Source organism: Lactuca virosa, chromosome 7 (genome assembly GCF_052849685.1).
Source record: "Lactuca virosa cultivar CGN04683 chromosome 7, Lactuca_virosa_CGN04683_v6, whole genome shotgun sequence".
In the NCBI taxonomy this organism is placed as follows: Eukaryota; Viridiplantae; Streptophyta; class Magnoliopsida; order Asterales; family Asteraceae; genus Lactuca; species Lactuca virosa.
Window position 1 is genome coordinate 84,000,731 of NC_136432.1, and position 21,656 is coordinate 84,022,386.

Here is a 21,656-nt window from a genome sequence, read left to right on the forward strand (position 1 = left end):
ACTCTACTCTTCATTTGTTTATTTTTGAGTAATAAAACTACTTTCATATATACTGATAGTAATCAAGGATTTCTAAACTTGCATCTCTACCTCTAGGACGGATGACCTGTTTTTAGGGAAAATATGGGATTTTCCCAGGATAACACCGACATTTCTAAAACTGATGGTTTATTCTTTTCTAATAGATACTCTTCCAAAACTGCTTTTCATAAGAAAATATGGGATTTTCTTGAGGAACACTTTTCAAAAGGATCAAATAACATTTTCCATCCCAAAAACTAAAAGCTTTTGAACTCACCAGCTTTATGCTGATATTCTTTTAAACTGCGTGTATTATCAGGGAATCAGTAGATAGGTACCTTCCGAGCATTGTGGAGAAGTCGGAGCGAATAAGATTTTGTCTTTATACTTTCCTTAAACTTTTGATGTATTCGAAACATATTTAAAACCGATGTAAACTTATTTAATTTTCATGTATGCAATGTTTGGTTGTGTTTACTATGATTGGTATTATACACTGTTTGTGATGCTAAACATGACGTCCTCCACCCCGAAACGATTCCGCCATTCTGGTTTCGGGGTGTGACAGAAGACCCTCTGGAAGTTTCCATTATGTCCCTTATGAATGTCCTAATAATTATTGTGGTGACTCATAATAATTATTACTAATTAGGACTTGGTTATACACTTTTTGATGCATGTGTGTGTTGTTTATTTTAGATTGTTGTATGTTATGTTTATGTATGAAAATGGTTTTTACATGTCAAATAACATTTAATCATAAAATAACATCACTTGGAGTTTGAAAATAAATATTTAAAAGATAAGATAAGATGATTACAAATGAGTTTTTATTAAAGCATTTTAAAACGTTTAAAATTGAGTTTTTATTAAAAATAGTTTGTATTGTAAAATATTTAATAATCAACTTTAAAATATTTAAAATGGGTTGAAATGTGTCTTAAACTTTATCTAAACTCCATGTATTTTTTAATAAATAAGAGTTTTAATAAAAATACTAAAAATCGGTTTATAGTGTTATAATGTCAAACTATAATACTAGTTATTATTTTTTACGTCAAAACAAGATATAAGATATTAATTTGTTAAACTTAATGCAATATGTTGATATTATGCTTTATGCATGCCAAATGAGATTTAAAACATTATTATCATCACCTTAGTTTTGGTTTATCAAAATATGACTTTTTAACATAAGATGTATAAAATGAGTTTATAAAATAAAATGTCTTTTATTCTACGAATTCATAAAGCTATTAGACTTTGATTATTAAAAGGAGTTTTAAAATTGTGATTTTAGAACTCATCCAAAACTCTAAGTTTTAAATATAAAATGAAATTTTATTAAAGACTATAACCAGTTCTTAAAAGTGTTCTATGACTAAACCTTAAATATGATATTTTAGTTTATAACTGATCGCGGTTAACGGTTAATAAAATGAAGTTTTATTTGGAGCCTAAAGAACCTTATACAAAATATATGATTTTTGCAAAAGGTACATGAATTGTTGGATGCACACAATATTCATGAGACCATGTTTTTATAACTATATTTGTAAGACACATATAAAACATTTTTCTTAAAAATTCAAGTCAATGCCATCCTTTTGAAGAACACTTGAACGTCTTTTGTACGGTCTTTATGGGCGACGAGTCACCTTACCACTTGAATTTTGTCTTATGATGTTTAAGGCAAAATTTTATGGTTATAATTTCTATATAACTGGTATGATGCCTTGAGTTTTTTCCTCGAGGATAAAAAATTTATATATACCGAAAGACCCCATTCCTGAACAACCTTTGCCAACCAGTCAGTTTGATCATGATGCTTTGATGGAAATATGATTATGATGATATTAATGTGTCTCACATCATACTGGAAACAGGATATTGGAAGAGGATTTTCTCCTGTTATCTCACCAAGCTGAGGAAGTTTGGCATGAAAACATTTAAGATATCTATATGATAGAACTATTTATTTTTCCATCATTCACTTGAGTATTTTATACTTCATGTGATAGTAATACTTGATATTATGTGTAGATGATTGGAAGAAATAAGCATCTGATTGCGAACGATTGGTATTCTATGATGGAGATATGACAAGTGTTGTTATTGATTTTGCTGGAACTTTTGATGAACCAATAGTTTATATTTAAAAAATAGATGTTTCGTACCTAGTATTATTGGAACATTTAATAGTTTTAAATTTGAATAAATCTATATTTACTAATCATTTAATGGATGTTTACATTCAAGTTCTGAAACGATGTATTCTATGTAAAGAATATTTTCTCATAATGTTACTTATGAAGTAAATCTATAAATTTTCATTAAAATTAATAGTTCTAAACATAAGACCTATATAATCAAATGATATTTGATTCAAACTTATCTATGTCATTATCATCATGACTATATAAACATGAACCACGTATACCAACTGCAAAAGATGGAATTTTTGAAGAAAAATGATATTGATTCATTTGATATATGTGAATCTTATTTATATGGGAAGATGATTCACAAGTGTCTTTCTCTATATAGTAGTGAAAAAACAAAATGCTTGACAAATAATTATAAAAAGTGATGTATGTGGTCTTTTCCATCCTATGAATAGATTTGGTGATCGATACATAATCAATTTCACTGACGACTTTTATTTGTTATTGCTGAACCTTTTGATTTGCTCAAATTGTTTCATAGTGAAGATTGAAATACAACTTATTGAGACCATCATTAACCTTTCGTTATGATAAAAAAGAGTTTCTAATACCAAGTCTTCTTGGAACATCTTAGGAGTTGCAGAATCGGTTCACAACTCATTCCGTCAAAGAACATTCGCTCATCATTTGTACGGTTCTTGTGGCACATGATCACCTATGTAAAGTCCCAAAAACCATAGTAAAATTTTACATTTTAAAAAGACATTTTCATATAAATCGTAAGTCAGCAAAACATTGTTTTACAATGATGTGCACAAATATACCTATCAGTCTTAAATTTGTAAACTAACAAACTTTTACTAAATATGAACTTATAGGCAGTGTACCTATTCAGATTATATAATAGCTCAGGTAAGTCGGGTGTCAAACAAAGGGTACAAAAATTTAATTAAATAAAATAACTACCTCTAATTAAACTAAGAAACAAACTATGATTGGGGGTTTTTATTAAAATTGCAAGATTAGAAGAACTTACTATCAACTAAACAATTAAGCATTTAAAGAAAACAAATTAACTTCAAGAATTAAAGAGTACTTCTACTTAGATCCGATTTCACCATCTCCTATGGTTGATTTCTAATAGATGGATTATGTTGATTACCAATTCGTTAACTAGCTATTATAATCAAATATATAGACTTACCAGTTTATGAATTACCGTGCAATGATCGTGCACAAGTTAAACACCAAATTGATAATAAGCATAAATTGGACTATGAATAGTAGTTACTTTCCTATGATCAAGTGAAGCAACCAAGCACAAATTAGGATTAATTATGCTCTCTAACACAATTAAAGTTACTAGCATTAATTATTTTATCTAAGGCGTGGTTAATCCCAACTCTAATTATTTAATTATTATGAACAATTAGGTGACAAATTCATGCAATTAGAGTGATCAACTATCACATAGAATCTTATTAATAAGCAATATAGATTAGAACTAATAAATGCTAGGGTTTAAATATCAAACACAAGTAAAATCAATAATAAAGCATCCAATAGTCGAAATCAACACAATAGGTTTAGGTTCATTTTCACCAAACATAAGTGAAAGGTATTTTTCCTCTCAGGGGTAGCTGGAAAAACACACTAAATCCATGTAAATTAAGCTAGAAATATGTAATGATTAGCAAACCGAATGGATCAATGTAGAAATCTTCTAAATCCTCTTCAATTCTTGAGCTTCACTTGATTCTCGATCTTCTCCTGAGTTTTTAAGGGGTTTCAGTTGTAATTCTCCTCAGAAAACTGGTTAGAAGCCTTTACATTCAACCTAATGTTTAGGTATTTATAATTTTCATATATCGGTTCACCACGTCGTGGTTGAAAGTCACCACGTCGTGGTCATCGTGTATATCCTGTATTCTTCAATTCAGTTGATTGGTCGAGAATATTCCCCTGACCACGTTGTGTTGGAGGATCACCATGATGTGGTCTTCGGTCTTCAAGTCTTCTTTTGTCCTAACTCCCGTTTTCCAGCTTCTAGCTCCTCATTTGCTTCCTTTTTATCCCGAGCATGTCTTCGCTGCTACAAATAATATTTGAAACATAATGAGTATCTTTTGTCCCAAAATAAGTATAATTATAGCTAAAAGTATTAGAAATATGCATTAAATACATAGTTAATATGCACATATCAAATTACATCACACTTGGCTTTTGCTTGCCCCCAAGCAAAACTGATTTTATTATTATCATATAAAAACTTAGCTACCAACATCACACAAGACAATCCATTTTGGGCGTCTCCAATACTCGAAGTCCACAATGCATGTATTTGTGTCTAAATATTTCTAAGAACTTTCCCAATCCCAAATACTCACAATCTTAATAAACACTTCTCCACTTCTTTTGAACAACACTCATTTTATGCATCCCTCCGAATATATCCTTAGAAATCTTTCTTAACCTTAAGATAATTTTTGGTTAAGCTCCCAAGCATACATATGGAAAAATAACCTAGAAAGAAAAATTATAATAAACAACTTGGCAAATTGCTTTGTTTTTGAGTCTTTGATTTGGAACTTTTTTTCATGATATTTCTTGATATTCATAGCTTTGTAGACTCTTATTCCCCCAAACTCTTGCAACTCTTTTCTTTGTTTTTCTATTTTTTTTCTTTTCTCACTTTTTTTTCACTCAAAAATAAAAATCCTAAAAACATATGCGTAAGTAAGGGAACTTAAATTCAACCCTTATTGGTTAAATGTATTAGACTAAGGTGCAATGATTACATAAGCTCTCCTGGAGACATTTCTAGTACACGATGCTAAACATATTCTGGCCCTCAAACTAAGAAATATTGTGTTTTTGTTCCATGATTTCACTAGGACAGGGAAGCCACAAATACACTATAACATATATTGGCTTAAATAAACATTGAAACTCACATCAGATCGTCCCATACAACACTAGCAACCTAGATTTCAACATAACAAATTTTTCTTAACTAGATTCAATTTTAGATTATTATTTCAAATCTTTCTAATAATTTTCTTTAATCCTAGTCATTTTTCAATTTTTCTCAATATGTTTGCATTCCTATTTTCAACCCCCTACCCCACACTTAAATGATGCAATGTTCCCATTGTATGATAAACAATAAAAGAACAAAAAATTAAAGAGGAAAAATTGGAACAAACTCCCCTGGGATAGTAATGGCAATATCTAATTCTGAAGTTTATGTGGTAAAGATTGGACTTCTCGTATATTGGCTAGAAACAATACTTTTGTATATTCTCTTGTGATTACAAATGTGTTGAATCAATATAAATCAAAGATCCATTCTTCAAAAAGTGGGTCGATCCTCAAACACGGCGTGGGAAAGCAACGCCACGTCGTGGTGTCGAGTCGTACTGGTCGTGGAAATTAAGATCGCCATGACATGGTCTAGAAATGCCACGTCGTGGTGAATAGTCTGTTGCAGTTCCGTTGGGAAAAGAACGAATGCCACAACGTGGTCTAATGATGCCACGTCGTTGTGTCTTCTAAGAATATCTTCAAGAGCCAAGATAATTCTCTTGTTCTTCTCAATGGCTTAGGACTATTCCCGACTTTTTCTTTTTGTAAAATTTATCAAAACTCTCTCCTTCATCAAGTGGGAATCCCACACTTATTAAAAAACATGATCTTCAATTATAATCTTCACAAATTGCATGGCTTCTTCATCGATTAAGGTCCTTCACTGCTTCACTTTCTTACTACACTACAAAATAAGATAAAAAGACTAGAGAAACACATGATCATTCAGTTGAAGTAAAAACTAAAATAAAAACGAAAAATAAAATGCAAACTCTTAAAAATTGGGTTGCCTCTCGCTTCTTTTTGAGGAATCGTGAATCGGACTCCTTCCCACTCTATGTTGTTGTGGTTGGTAGTTGGATCTCCCTTTTCTCCTTTTGCTCTTTCCACTTGTGCTTGTATGCTTGAACCCTTCAAATTTATGTCTTCTTCGAATTTTCCTTCTTCTTTTGAGTAGCGTTTCCTTCATGTTTACGCTTCACCTTTTTCCTTTGCTTTTTCACCTTTGTGCTCTTCTTTTCAACTAACTCCATCTTGACCATTGTTGGCTACTCTAATTCCCCACCCATATCTTCATCAATCATCTCAACTTCTTTATATAAATCATCTTCCACTTCATCACTTGCCACTTCCACTTGAGCCTTAGGTGTAGTGAACGCAATCACATCAAATGTCATTGGAATTGAAGCTCTTGGTTTTGAACATTTGACAGTCGCAACATGAGGTTTCTCTTAAATTTTTTTTTCTTCTTCCATCATCTTTTCAATTTCAACTAGCTCATCAAGTTCTTCTTCCATATCATCTATCTTTGACACTTCATCTCTTGGTTTGTCATTAATCACTTTTGGACTCATTTCGAAAGTAATTTCTTCATCTTCTACACGAAGTGTGAGCTTTGAGTCGTGGATGTCAACAAGAGCTCTAGCAATACTCTAAGAATCGTCTTCCCAAAATAATGGGAAGTTATTCATCTTCTTTCATATCCAATACCACAAAATAAATTGGAAAAACAAATTTTCCCACCTTCAACAACAAGTCTTCAATGATTCCATGTGGGTTAGTGATTGTGTGATCCGTCATTCTAAGTGTCATCTTGGTTTCTTGGAGTCTTGGTAGACCAAGCTTCATGTAGAAACAATATGGCATAATATTAATGCTTGGCCTCGAATCGGCTAAAGCATTTATAGAAGTAGAATTGCCAAATTCACAAGGCAAAGTTAGTTGGCCCGGATCTCCCATTTTGATTTGCAATCCATTGATGACTGAAGCTGAACATAACTCATTTAACACAATGGATAGATTGATCCATCTTTGTCATCCTCTGATCTATCTTCTTTAACATTATCTCGTTGCCCCCATCTCCTTTACCTCTAGTAACATCCTCTCGTGGGTTATGGTACTCTCGTAAATACTTCATGAACTCTTCAATCAATTCCTTAGTGGTTGTCGGTTCATTCTTCGTCATTGGTCCTTGAGAGTCAAGAAGTTGTCTTGTTATGACATTCACTCCATCATAGAAAATTGACACTTGTTGTTGGACATTCAAATCATGTTGAGGACAACTCCTAAGCAAACCCTTGTATCTCTCCCATGCTTTATATAGGGACTCTCCAACCTCTTGTTGAAAGTTAGCAATCTTCTTCTTGAGCTTTGAGATCTTCGAAGGTGGAATAAATTGCTCAATAAAAGCATCACGAAGCTTTCTCCACGTAGTAATGGATCCGGGCGCAAGTGACTTCAATCAAACATTGGATTCACTGGTAAATGTCACCGGAAGCATCCTAAGTAACACGGATTCCCTTGGCACGTTAAGAACATTGAAGTAGTTTGCAATGTCCTTTACTTCATCAATATCCTTGAATGAGTCGTCATACTCTTTCCCGACAAAAGGTATGTCCTTGAGCATTGATATATAATATGGCCCTTAAACCCAAAACTTCTTTCAGCTGGTATCTCGGATGGTACAAGACTTGGTCCATTATCTTCACGTATCCTCTTCTTGTAGTCTCTCATAGTCATTCTCATGATATATGCATCTCTTCAACCTTGCTTTTGATATCTTCTTCTTCTGTATCACTTTCTGTTCCTTCCTTGTAACCAACGCCCTTCTTATCAGGTGTCCTATCGAAACTTTCAAAACCTTTGTCCGAATGAAAACTGCTAGTTGACTCGTTGGATTTCTTGTTCTTCTTCTCGTGAAAAGTTGATTCCGGATCTTGAATTGGTGGAACTATTGGAGTTTTAGATCCTCGGGTCATAAATCACTGAAATAAAAACAAAACAAAACAAAAACACATAAAAGGAATAAAAATTACTAAATTAAAATATCACTGAGATGTAACCATGATGTGGTTAATATGATCACGATGTAGTTGTTGTTTAGAAAGAAAAATAAAAGAAAATTAATGCAGAAAAGTAACTTTTTGCAGTTTTTACTCCACAAAAAGGATCGGGTAACTAAAAGCAATTAAACTATAAATCAAATAAGTTGAATCCCGACAACGACGCCAAAAACTTGATGAGCACAAATATACCTGTCAGTCTTAAATTTCTAACCTAACAAACTTTTTCTAACTATGAACTTATAGGCAGTGTACTTCGTGAGATTAAAGAATCACTTAGGTAAGTTGGGTGTCGAATACATGGAACAAAATTTAATTAAATAAAATAACTAACTCTATATAAACTAAGAAAAAAACTATGACTGGGGGTTTGTACTGATTTTGCAAGATCAAAAGAACTTACTATCAACTAAAAAATTAAGCATTTAAAGAAAAGAAATTAACTTCAAGAACTAAAGAGTACGTCTTCTTAGATCTGGTTTCACCTTCTCTTATGGTTGATTTCTAATGGATGGATTATATTGATTACCAATTCGTTAACTAGCTATTATGATCAAATATCTAGACTTACCAGTTTATGAATCACCATGCAATGATCATGCACAAGTTAAACACCAAATTGATAATAAGCACAAATTTGACTATGAATGATAGTAGTTACTTTCCTATGATCAAGTTAACCAACCAAGCACAATTAGGATTAATTATGCTCTCTAACACATTTAAAGTTACTAGATTTAATTACTTTATGTAATATGTGATTAATCCTAGTTGTAATTATTTAATGATCATGAACAATTATGTGACAAATTAATGCAATTAGAATGATCAACTAACACACATAATCTAATTAATAAGCAATATAAACTAGAACTAAAACATGCTAGGTTTTAAATATCAAACACAAGTAAAATCAATAATAAAGCATCCAATAGTCAAAATCAACACAATAGGCACAGGTTCATCTTCACCAAACATAAGTGAAAGGTGTTTAGCCTCTCATGGTAGCAAAAAAAACACCAAATTCATGTAAATTAAGCTAGACATAAGTAATGATTAGCAAACTGAATGGATCAAAGTAGAAATCTTCTACATCTTCTTTAATTCTTGAGCTTCACTTGATTCTCAATCTTTTCCTGATTTTCCAAGGGTTTTGAGTCGTAATTTTCCTCAGAAAACTGGTTAGAAGCCTCTACATTCGACCTAATGTTCGGGTATTTATAATTTCCATATATCGGTTCACCACGTCGTGGGTGAAAGTCACCACGTCATGTTCATCATGTATATCGCATATTCTCCAAGTCAGATGATTGGTCTAGAATATTCCCTCACCATGTCGTGTTGGAGGATCCACACAACGTGGTCTTCAGTCTTCAAGTCTTCTTTTGTCCTAACTTCCGTTTTCCTGCTTCTAGAAATATGTATTAATTACATAGTTAAATATTCACATATGAGACAACCATATCAAAGTCAGAGTATAAGATCAGAGTATCTCTCAAAACATGAATCTACTAGATGATGTGTACAATCACGCATTCGCCTTCCCCCGATAATCTGAAGTAACAAAAACATTTAAATCCACAACTGTAAGCTAAAGCTTAGTGAGTTCCACAAAATACCCCACACAAAAATATACATACAATGTATGCACACATGAGCCTACATTCTAATTGGACTGCCTGGCAAGGCCTATAATACATCTGGACTGCTCTCTTTGGGCATACAATCTGACTAGACCGCCTCTTAAGGCCTACAATAGACCTGGACCACCTACGTATCTTTTCCTACAACACAAAGTAGGATCGCCTCAACCCAACCACAATATTCGACATATGCAAACAGATGAACAATAACCAACAAAGCACAAGTAATCATAACAAATCTACCAATCAATAGATCACTATAACATATCAACATCCTACACACAAGGATACATACTGCAGTACAAAGTATAGTGAGAAAACTTACCTTGTAGTCTAGCATATAAACAATACACCTCACACGAATCCAAGAACTAGTATTACGAGTCACCTATACAACAAATAGGGAATAATCCTCAATCTATAGTCCCAAAACCCTTAAGTTGGCAAAAAAGTCAATGGTCAAAAGTCTATCATCTGGCCACCATGTTGTGGCCAATCATTTTCCATGTCATGGTGAACTCACGACAAAACAATCACGAAGACTGCTTATCGCCACGTCATGGTGGCCAACCCTCCACGTCATGGAACATGTTCTGGCCAGCTTAATGCATTAAGCTCTTAATACTTCAAGCGACACGTCTATACTTCCAAGAAGGCTTTCTTGCACCCAATGAGTCATAAAAATCGTTGCTTTATTGACATGCATGACCAATGCGTAAGATAGATCACAAAATTGATGGAAATGGGGTCAAAATCTCATGCATGAAGTGAAAAACCCAACTAGACCTCACATCTGGATCACTAAACCTCAAGAAGACCTTAAGGATCTATAAAATTGCCAAATTTATGGAATCCATCTACTCACACTCTCCCAAACATGGAGGAAAATGCCTAAAAATGTAGATCTAGGAACAACATAGAACATAAAGATTGGAACCAGAGGACTTACAAAAGTCCAGAATGAGAGAAATGAGATGGGGGAAAGAACTGAAACTTGCTCCAAAGACACCTTCTTCTTCTTCAAAGCACAAAAAACCCACCACAAGATGTATCATCCCAAATTTTCGAATAAATTTGAATTTTTTAAATAACATAAGTCATCCATTTAATATCTTTTATTTGAAATAAATTTAAAACCAAAACTCAAGATCAATTCAACTACCAAAACCATTATCAGTTATAATTCAAAAATTTATGAAAAACGCATTCTGTCTAATATCAAAAGTTCAATATCTCACCCCGAGCTAGTATGTACGATCATGCCCGGCCATTCTGTGTATCTGAAACAATATTTTTAAGAGAAAATGGGTAAGAACAAAGCTTAGTGAATTCCAAACATACATAGTATTATATCATAACAACCGTACCCCTAACATAGATACAAACAATATCAACACATAACCACGAATGCATGTCAAAGAGCACATCCATTACAACCATACTCCTATTGGGACACATTAGCTAGGCTCGATCCCAATTGCTCCATATGTCGAGCCTTTAGCACACATTGGCTAAGCCCGATACCCCGTACCCGAACCCACTGGGACACAATGGCCATGCCCAATCCTCCTTGCTCAGTTCGTTAAGCCTTTAGGACACCGAGTCCTACCATACAGATGCGTCGAGTCCTACCATACAGATGCGTAGGTGAGACAATGGCTAAGCCCGATCCCCCATTTAGATGCACCGCGTCCTACCATACATATCTTCAATACATGAGGCAAGCCACTAGACTCTACCCAGCCTATTACTCCCCGCATACACAAAACACACATAACACACACGAGATATTGTAAGGAAGGTATAACATAACACAGTGTAGTGAGGAACTCGCGTCCAAAAGCAAAGCAACCTCCAATGCAACCCGGAACTCACTCACACCTTCTTGACCTTCACACTTCCTAATAATAAGGAACTAAGTTGATTTTATTTATTAAATTGTCTTAATTATGTAATTAAACTAACGGGTAAATTTCTAGATTTCTACATAAAAATTAGGGTCTGTTCGGGACCTGTTTTTCCCACCTTAAAATCCATACTTTTCAAAATTGTATCATATGAAGGTAGATTAAGTTCTTTGATTTAAAATTAGCATTTGCACACCTCCATACGATTTTTGTATGATTTATGGTGAATTTTACAAACCCTCCCCGCAAAGCAGTTCATTCCGGACCGATAAATTATCGTTTTTACCCTAGTTTGAAGCAAGTCTGGATTTTAGTCAAAACTAATGAAATGTAGAGGACTCAAATAAGAAAATTTGGGCCTTATTCGCGACCAAAAATGATGTTCCATGATTTTTATATGATTATTGCAAGACAGAGACAAAATAGTAAATTTCCAATATTTTCAGCTTTTTCTGTTTTAGGGTTAATTAGCTTCATAACCCATTAAGACCTAATCTAAAGTGGCTTATTTTCTAGAAATAAGTTATTAATAGAATAAAGATTTTATTGAGTCAAAAATGCCACCTACCCTTCAAAACATACTCAAAGTACATTGATTAAAAGAAAAATTCCAACAATTAGGGTTTAAGACATTTTGACCCATGTTCATATTTTTTGCCATAACTCCTGAACCGTAACTCCAAATCAGGAGAATTCGGTGTCCCTGGAAATTAGACACAATTCCCAAGAATTTTGTCTCTATTGAGTTTCTCTAATTCGGCACCTATTTTTCTTGAACATGTCAGCAAATTCAGGATAGATTGATGTCCCGAAATTTTAACAAGAAAAACAAAGAAAGAAAAGGGAAGGTATGTAAAGCTTACTTGAATGCGAAAACCACATACTCCAGCCCCCTTTCCTCTATCAATCGATCCTTCTACTTCCTTCCTTGCTCCCACTCTTTCTATCTTGCTGCTTCTAGGTTCTCACTTCTCTCGGTTTTAAAACAAACGCACACACTAACACTAAGTGTAGGGTTTTCGAGATTTTGGGTTTTTAATCGAAGTGAGATTATATGAGGCCCACCCCATGCTCAAAAGAACGTAAAAGGACTCTCAAAATCTGATTATATGGGCTTAAAATCGAATTTACACATTTGGCCCCAAACTTTTCCATAATGGCTTTTTTAGTCCATAGAAACAAATTCTTTTGCACCAACTAGTTTCCGAGCTGCCAATTTCAGTCCTTCCTTAAGAAAATAGTTACAAAGCTTCCAAAATACATTTTTGACCTTTTTATTTTTATTTTTATATTTCTTATTTATTTATTTACTTGCATTTATACATATATCCCCTTATTAAACAATTAAAAGGAAAAATGGGGTGTTACACAAGAGCTCAAAATGTCAACAATGGAGACTAGGATTTGTATGGGTCGAAAAGGAGATGATGGAGGCTGAGGGTGTGAAAACCATAGCCATCACATCCCATATATAGGTCTTAATACCCGAAAAATTAGGGTGTTGCATGCAGGTGGCTGCCATATCGTGGCCAATACCCTGCCACGTCGTTGCACCCTAAATGAAGGCGCGTTTACAATGGGTTCCGCCATGTCGTGGTGATATCACCACCACGTTGTGACCACCAAAACCTCATATTTTTAAGTATTAAATTCCCAAACCACAAAAGTAATAATATCTGGAACTTGGTGTTACAAATTGGTCGCTTGGATTTTGTCTTATGATGTCCGAGGTAGCTTTCATATTCTCTAGTAGATAGGGTCACCTGGCCACTGGTTGAATATTGATAATACAAGTTTTGAAGAGGATAAATCGTAACTTATATTCTTATATATGATGATTAAATAAATCTTTCGTTTATATATTTTTTGGAGTTATGCTCACTGGAATAAATATATTTTTAATATATATTTCTAAACAAACAAGTAGATTAAATACTTTTGTTAGACTATGGATGATATGTTATGTCCTTATCTATATGGTATAGAGTTGTAAATCTTATGTAAGATAATAAGCTTAACAGACTTTGGCATCTACTAATTTTATTTATGTAGAATATCCTAAATGATAATTTAGGATGAAGTTTCTACAATCCTGCTAATTGTCATTCCAGAAGAAATATAATTTGAAAGTTCTTTTTTCTAAGTGGGAGAAATATGGAACATTAAGAGCTAAATAACCATAACTAAATGCATCATAGTTTGGAACTAGCAAATTTTTCAACAGTTGTTGAACATATTCGAAAGTTGATCAAAAACCAATAGAATATATAGAGATGCATTAATGTATGATAGTCAAGTATGAGCTTGATTAATCTTCCTCAGTGTGTTATGAATATAAAGAGTAAGTTTTCAAAGGAGAATACATACATGGATGAAAATCTTTCTAGATTTAAAGCTAACATCTCAAAGTACGACTCTTCTTTCTTATAAGAAAATTACATAGTGTGATTTAATTATAAATCAATATGACTCTTTTGTTTTCTACAAAGAAAGTGGGAGCGTAGTAACATTATTAGTCTTGTATGTAGTCGAAGTACTAATTCTTGGAAAAAAGATCTATATAGATAGATCATGGCAACTTAAAAGATTAAGTAGAATTTCATTGATTGTAAGGGATCTTACATAGCTTATGATATAAGACTCTAAGAGTGTTTATCTTGTCAATACCACGTGACATGATTTTGAGCATGCCTCAAAACCCTAGTATTGCATTCAAACTAGATAGTATGATTATATTCCATATGTTGCTGCAATTAGATTCATCATATATATCATGATTATGCATGAAGGCTAGATATATTCTATGCTTTGAGTATGATGAATAAATACCAGTATAATCTGAGAATAAGTCATGGTATGGCTGATAGGAACATTCTAAAGTACTTATAGAGAACTGAATAAATATTCCAAAATCCATGGAGTATTTGAAAGAAAGATATGTTTAAACTGGTACACATATGTAAACATCCAAATAGATTTAGATGATCCTTAATTACAAGTGGGCATGTCCTCATTATGAATGAAGAGAAAGTGTGACATCCCCATTTTTCACGGCCAGAAAAGACCGATTTCGTTTATGCTTTTAAAATAAAATCAGAGTAATCTTTCAAAAGGTGTTGCAGAATTTTTCCCCAAAACAAAATATGATAAAAGTTTATCCAAGTATTTCTTAAAGAAATGTATTATATTACAAAACCTCGGGATGTCATGTTCCGATACTGACCAAAAGCATAAACAGTACGATATAGGCCTTACAACAGTTATTACACCTACTGGCCTATAATCCAAAATCACTCGTCATCATCCAACTATGCTCTGGTTCCACTACCTGTAATATAAAAAGCTGAGTGGGTCAGGCTTGGGAGCCTGGTGAGCATATAGGTTTTTCAACCCACAATAAATAAATTTATTAATTTCATCAACCAACAATAACCCTGATTACCCGTTCCCGTTATCCTCACTTTACGTCCTTAAACACCTATCATAAGGGACCTAGCCTAAGGATCATCATCGGGATGGACACTACTTCTAAGGGGATTCCTCAGCCATATATGTCCGAAAGGAAACCATGAGGGGATGGAGTACACCAACGAACATATCGTTCACCAACACCTACAGGTTGCGAGTCTGCTAGCGTTCCACTGGACTGTCTAGAAAGGTTCGTGGTCGTCATCTATACTCCGCTAGATGACTACAACAACAACAACAACATCGAGGGCTCTCATCATTTTATCACACATCAACTATTTCATCTACCCATGTTTTACCCAACATATTTGTAGATAAAAATACATATACTGTTTAAAACCTGTATAAAACATTCATTCAACACCCATCTCAGATAAACAAACAATATATATACACATAGCACGTATTTTATAGAAAATACTTCATATCTATGTGTAAGATGAAAGTGACTACACACTCACTTGATAAGACGGTGATTGGACAACACTTCGTCCCTTAAAACAATCTTTTTCGATGAAACCGGGATGTTTTCTAAAAAACCGTGCTCTGCGCGGGCAGAGTTTCGACTCGAAAAACTCTTTTCTCGGGATCTTCGGGCTCTCCTGGGCTTGCTTACGATGCTAGGATGATATTCTAGGCTTGGAGGTATTTTTTGTAGTTTAGAAGAGAGAAAAAGGTGTAAAGGTATAATTTTGTAAACAATTTTCGGAAGGCCTCGTATTGTATTTATAGTGGCTGATGCCTCGAATTACGTTGGGCGTAATATCACAGTACGTGGGGCGTACTGCTTCACCAACCACTACGCTGGGCGTACATCAAGTACGCTGGGCGTAGGAAGGGATCATTTCAGACCCGTCAAGGCTACGAACACGTGTGCGCCATGCGAAGGATTAGGCGACGTGGCCAATCACGGACCATGTACACGAGTACGCTGGGCGTACTCCGATTTTTCAAACTTCAAAAATTCGCAACTTTCGCATATGAGCTCCGTTTTTGACGTTCTTTATATCCACGCATAGGTGAGGCCATGATCTAAAACTCTTGTTTAGACTCCGTCGGCTAATTTTTAATTTATTTTTAAAGTTATATTTTTAACAGGCCGGGACATGAAAAGTCTGTTAAAAATTCGTAACTTCTTCATCCGACGTCCGTTTTTGTCTGCCTTTTTACCGTTAAACTACTATCGACGAGATCTTCGATTCTCGTTTAGGTTGTGTCGGCTAAAAATCGCTCGATCTATAATTCGAATTCCAGGCTGCATATTGTTATGCCAAATCTTAGAAAATTCATAACTTTCTCATACGAAGTCAGATTTGGACATTCTTTTTATGCACGCTCTCGGTTTAACGTGTACTACGACTTTCATTTAGATCGCTAAGGACAAAAAGCACTTTATCGTAAACTCACTTTTTATGTTACACAACGTCGTGCCAGTTCTGTCGCGAAACTTCGACATGTCATAACTTCCCCGTTATAACTCGGATTTCGGTATTCTTTATATCTCCAGAATCCTTGTTTCAACCACTACAACTTTCTTCATAGATATCGGCTTTATCTAACATTTATTTTTGATGCTTATTTTTATCCTTAATTTATTAAATCATAATAATTAAGTATAAAACACATAATACTCAGATAATACATCTTATTATTTCAAAACAAGTTAGAAATGTTGGCCTAGACTATTACATCATTATTAATGCCTAGCCTAGAAATACGGGCATTACAGAAAGTTACATGGATAGTGGTTCCATGCAGTTTTTAATTACAATTATACTATAGAGTTAGAATACATTGTTGCTCGGGGAACCACATATGAAGATACTTAAATGCTTAGTTCATTTATGACTATGAGTAATCCCGTTACACCAATATTGGTATATAAGTCATATTTAAGCATATAAAACTTTCTCAAAAGGTTTTCTCTATATACGAGTTATACATATATATATAAAACTATAAATGTTAATATTTGTAATGTTTATACAACTCATTTGTTGAATCTACTTAACTAAGTTCCTTCACTATCCAAAGCATGAAATTCATGTTGGTGCTATAAGACCTTGTTGTTCTAAGTAAGTGGATTTGATTGAAATTTTGTATTTGGATATTGGAACAGCATAAGCAACATATATTGTAATGGCTTGATATATTGGATATAGTCTTTTCATTAAATAATTGTTGTGTTTTATATTAGCATGTTTAATCCTTGAATAACCTAGTTATTCTAAATGTCCATGGTCGTTCCTAGTTGTGGGAGCATCTATGAGGTAATACTATGTCACACCCCCAATCCGGAACGGCGGAAACGTTCGGGGGCGGGGGACGTCATCTACAGTATCACAACAATTGTAGAATAGTAATCAAAATAAACACAACCATTACATTGATATAGTATAGTTTTTACATCTGTTCAATACATAGTTTGTATGACATCAATGTTGGGTTTTGAGCACTTCAACATTCCTATGGTCTACATGCAACCCTAATGCTTTGGATCTAGGTTTTTCTCAAGTTATACATGCAAATACCAATTTTGAAATTCATATGTAAAATAGGGTTTGGAACATTACCTCACTTGTTATGTAGCAATAACAAGAACTCCTTGACCTTTGAAAGCTTAATGCCCTAAGTGTTGCACCTCTAATGGAGTCACAAACACTCAATGCAAAGGAAGACTTGGAGAGGGAAGGAAAATCGACTAGGGTTCTCTAAAACTCATAGGGGCCGAAAATCCTTATGTTAGGAGTGTTTATATAGTTGAGGCTATTAAGGTTTTCAGGTGGAAACCCTAATTCTCTTGCTTAGGCCTTAAGCAATCCATGAACTCCCATATGACAGGGCCTTGAACGAAAACTCTATGGGCTTTCCATAGATTTTCGTCCAACCCATATCAATAGGTTCCATTATCCCAAACTGTAATTATTACTGATTTATATAATCAGTCCCTCCATTATTAATCAGTTCCTTTAATCCCAAAATTAATACTAGATTAATTACTAATTAATAATATGATTTTCAAATAATATATTAATATTATAACATATTAATAAAATCATTTTGAGTACCAATTTATCATTCACATAATAAATCCTACGCTCTCTCTGTCTCTCTCTCTCCACTTGTCATCCTATCAAGTTGCATGAGTGAAGGCAACCCAAAAGGACCATGCTCATAATCAAATCAAGTACATACTAAAAATAGTTATGGGCTTAGACACCTAATCCAACAGTCTCCCACTTGGATAAGTCTAATAACTATTATTGCAAGTACAACTTCAGAATCTGATCAACAATCGTAGCTTTCAAAAGCCGCTGTCGAACTCTGATCTTATCAGTAACGCGTCCTTTAGATAAGGGATCAAATATTCCTCAATTCTAGATATCGTATGAACATGAGACATGGATTATAATCATTCTCTCTGTCCATGTGTTGTTTCCCGATTTCCGATTTATGACGACTGACAACAGACTACAATTGAACACATCAACTTAGTCCAGGCTTGGCCAAGCGCTTAGGTTTGTAATCAGTAAATCATCGAGGGGCCCACATATATCGCTTTTATCCCACTTTGGGTAAAAGGAACGGATAAACTTCGACTCATATGCTTGTACTATTTACTCATCAAATCACACACAACAATACGTTTTATAACATCAAGTTACTGATGCGGTTATGTATTATCAATGCACAACTGACTCGTTAACAACAACTCATATGTCTCCGTTTCAAGAATATAAGATATTATCGTCTCACAATCACTCGTGATAAAATCCATGAAGTGATTCAAGTGAGCGTAGGTTTAATCCAATACTCAAATCTTATTTCAGGAGTACTCATGAACACTACAACAAATTTGTGCTATGTCTAAACACTTAGACAATCTACAGTTGGATTCATGAAAGCTTTACCTCATTACTTACTTCCAAAGTATGATTGACTGTGGATGTTTGAATAACCTAGTTATTCGGGAAGTAAAACATGTGAAGTGAAACACAAGAATAATCTAATCTAATATGGTCTCAACACTTTTGAATATAAATAAAACACTTATTATTTAATCAGCATATTGATTACACATTATTCATTGTATAATGTTTCGAGTAATCAGCTTAATACTTGAATTAAAACAATAGTTATCCCATGCTCCAAGCATGCACACATTGTTTACCTATGCTCCTTACTTTGTGAAATAGATCAATTGAACACATTTCCAATGATGCTCATTTTACAATTCCAAATCTTTATCATAAGTGTAAGAATACCAAATTATTCTACTATTAGAATGTGTTAGATTCCAAGGTATTATGCAATGATCATTTTGTAATGTCTGGGCACCAAAGTCACAGAGACTTTGCCAATTACAAAACATTCCATTGGAAATTGTTACAGGACAATTCCATAGATACAAAGTTTCATATTTAAAGTACATTCCTTTGAACATCCTTCTTGCATAAAAGTTTCTACACATAGATTCTTAATATCCAACTCCCATTATGGATACATTTCCATATTTGCCATATGACAATTCATCCTTAATAGAATCCCATCTATTCATGATTGTGTCAATATGGTCCATCCATTACTATACTTCCAACTGCCCACAAGCGACCAATCCTTAGCGAACCTTAGATCGTCCTTGACACTTGTTTAATTACTTTAGTCATATCCGATTATGGTCCTTTTTCCCTCTTAATGCCCTAGGCATTTCGAAAATCAGAACATGCGATTATTATAACATATGCAATCAATCATATACCCGAAGCATATGAGATACGATTCATAATAAAGATATGATACTTTACCAATCTCTCGTTATAATATTTCTATATTTGGAATTTCCAATGTTGAAACATTTCAACCTGTTATTCATATATGCTTATGACTAAGTCTGATTAATACTTCAATCTAAACCTTTAGATTCGAAATAAAGTATAAGTATCCTCTCCCTTACTATAGCAAAACAAATTTTCAAACTCTGCAACTTTGCAAATCAAAACTTTGTTTCCTGTAAATAGCATTGCTAACTCGCAACACCTATCATAATGATTATGCTCCCACTAGCATAATAATTATGTCCTTACTAGCATAGCACTTATGCTCCCACTAGCTTTGACATGTACCCAGAAATTAGCTGGACTTCTAGAAATTAATACTTATTGACTTTCTTACCAAAGTTCAGATTTCTGATACAAGATGCTTCGATAAGACTTTCTCTAGGCTTCTCAAACTCATACACCTTTCATTAGATAGCTCATATGTGTGTCTAAACTATTTCAGAACTTAGAACAGTAAGTCCCATATGTTCAGACTATTTGACATTTCTCACAATTCGAACTATGAATGGGGATGCCGTAATCATAATCGAATTTGAGAATGCAATTAACACAACTGCTATCTCTTTAAATCTGCTTAGTGAAAGCGTTTCCTCACAATCGTTTATGAAGCGGAGAGAAACTTTTGCCACTTAGAATTTATGGTGTATGTATTCCTATCCATGTGAATTTGTCATAACCATAATCACTAGACAAGGTTTGTGACAAATCCAAACTCATATGGACTGAACTTGTTCAATCTTAATTTCCTGGCATTTAGTAGTATAAGGCCTACCATTGCTTCCAGGTTGTTGAGCAGCTCACCTATACTGGTCAATGTACTTTCATTGATTAAGGTGCTTTTCCTTGTGCAATGAAATGAGAACTCATAGAACTCATATGCATAGTCAACAAGAATGGGCACAGAAACAAGAATGTGTCAACACGATAGGTTACAAACCTCAAGTCGTGTGCTAGTGATGAACAATAAGTTAATTCTTGATTAGTTCTTAAAACTTTTTAAGACCTTTAAGACTCCCACTGACCTCTTGACATATAAGATTCTCTGTCAAGAAGCATTCCTTGACAAACAAATATTCAAGAGTTAGTGCGGATTCTTATCAAGAAAAACACTTCACACAATTGGTCTTAGTTGGTCTTAGTCTTATCCAAGACATCACAACTACCAATTTCAAATGTGCAAGAGTAAGAAACATTTCTACTCCACATTTCATGAGGTGTTATAAACCTACTTTAGATATGTCACTCAAGGCGCAATCTTGGAGTACAACTCTAAGACTCGATTTTGAAACGAAGTATGACTCACCCTTTTTGATTCAACCATTTCAACAATTCCCGATTCCTCTTCTTAGCCATACAAATGTACTAAGGTGTTATTAGAGGATTAATTGTGACATGGTTTCATATTCACTATGATTATCATAAAACACGATACTCAAGTACTCTCCTTTCCTTTCAGATTGGAGAAATTTTTATCTTTCTGCCTAATTGATTCTTCTTATTCGTTTTGCTATACATTGAAACCTTTTCAATGATTCAGAATCACACTTAATCTTGTAAGCATAACCATATTTACTAAACTTTTAGTAAATCATGACAAATAGTCTTATCGTTCTTTGTGGCAGACTTGATCAGTGCACATCAATGTGTACCAGATCCTTTAGTCCTTCACTTGACGCACATCTACATG

General features: G+C 33.9%; 1 non-coding gene across 1 annotated transcript; it reads left to right on the top strand.

Moving 5' to 3' along the window:
* Positions 1–7,315: 7,315 nt before the first annotated feature.
* On the top strand, positions 7,316–7,422 carry LOC145127927 (small nucleolar RNA R71). Its single transcript, XR_013716532.1, has one exon. It is a non-coding gene; the product is annotated as a small nucleolar RNA R71 (small nucleolar RNA).
* Positions 7,423–21,656: the final 14,234 nt, after the last annotated feature.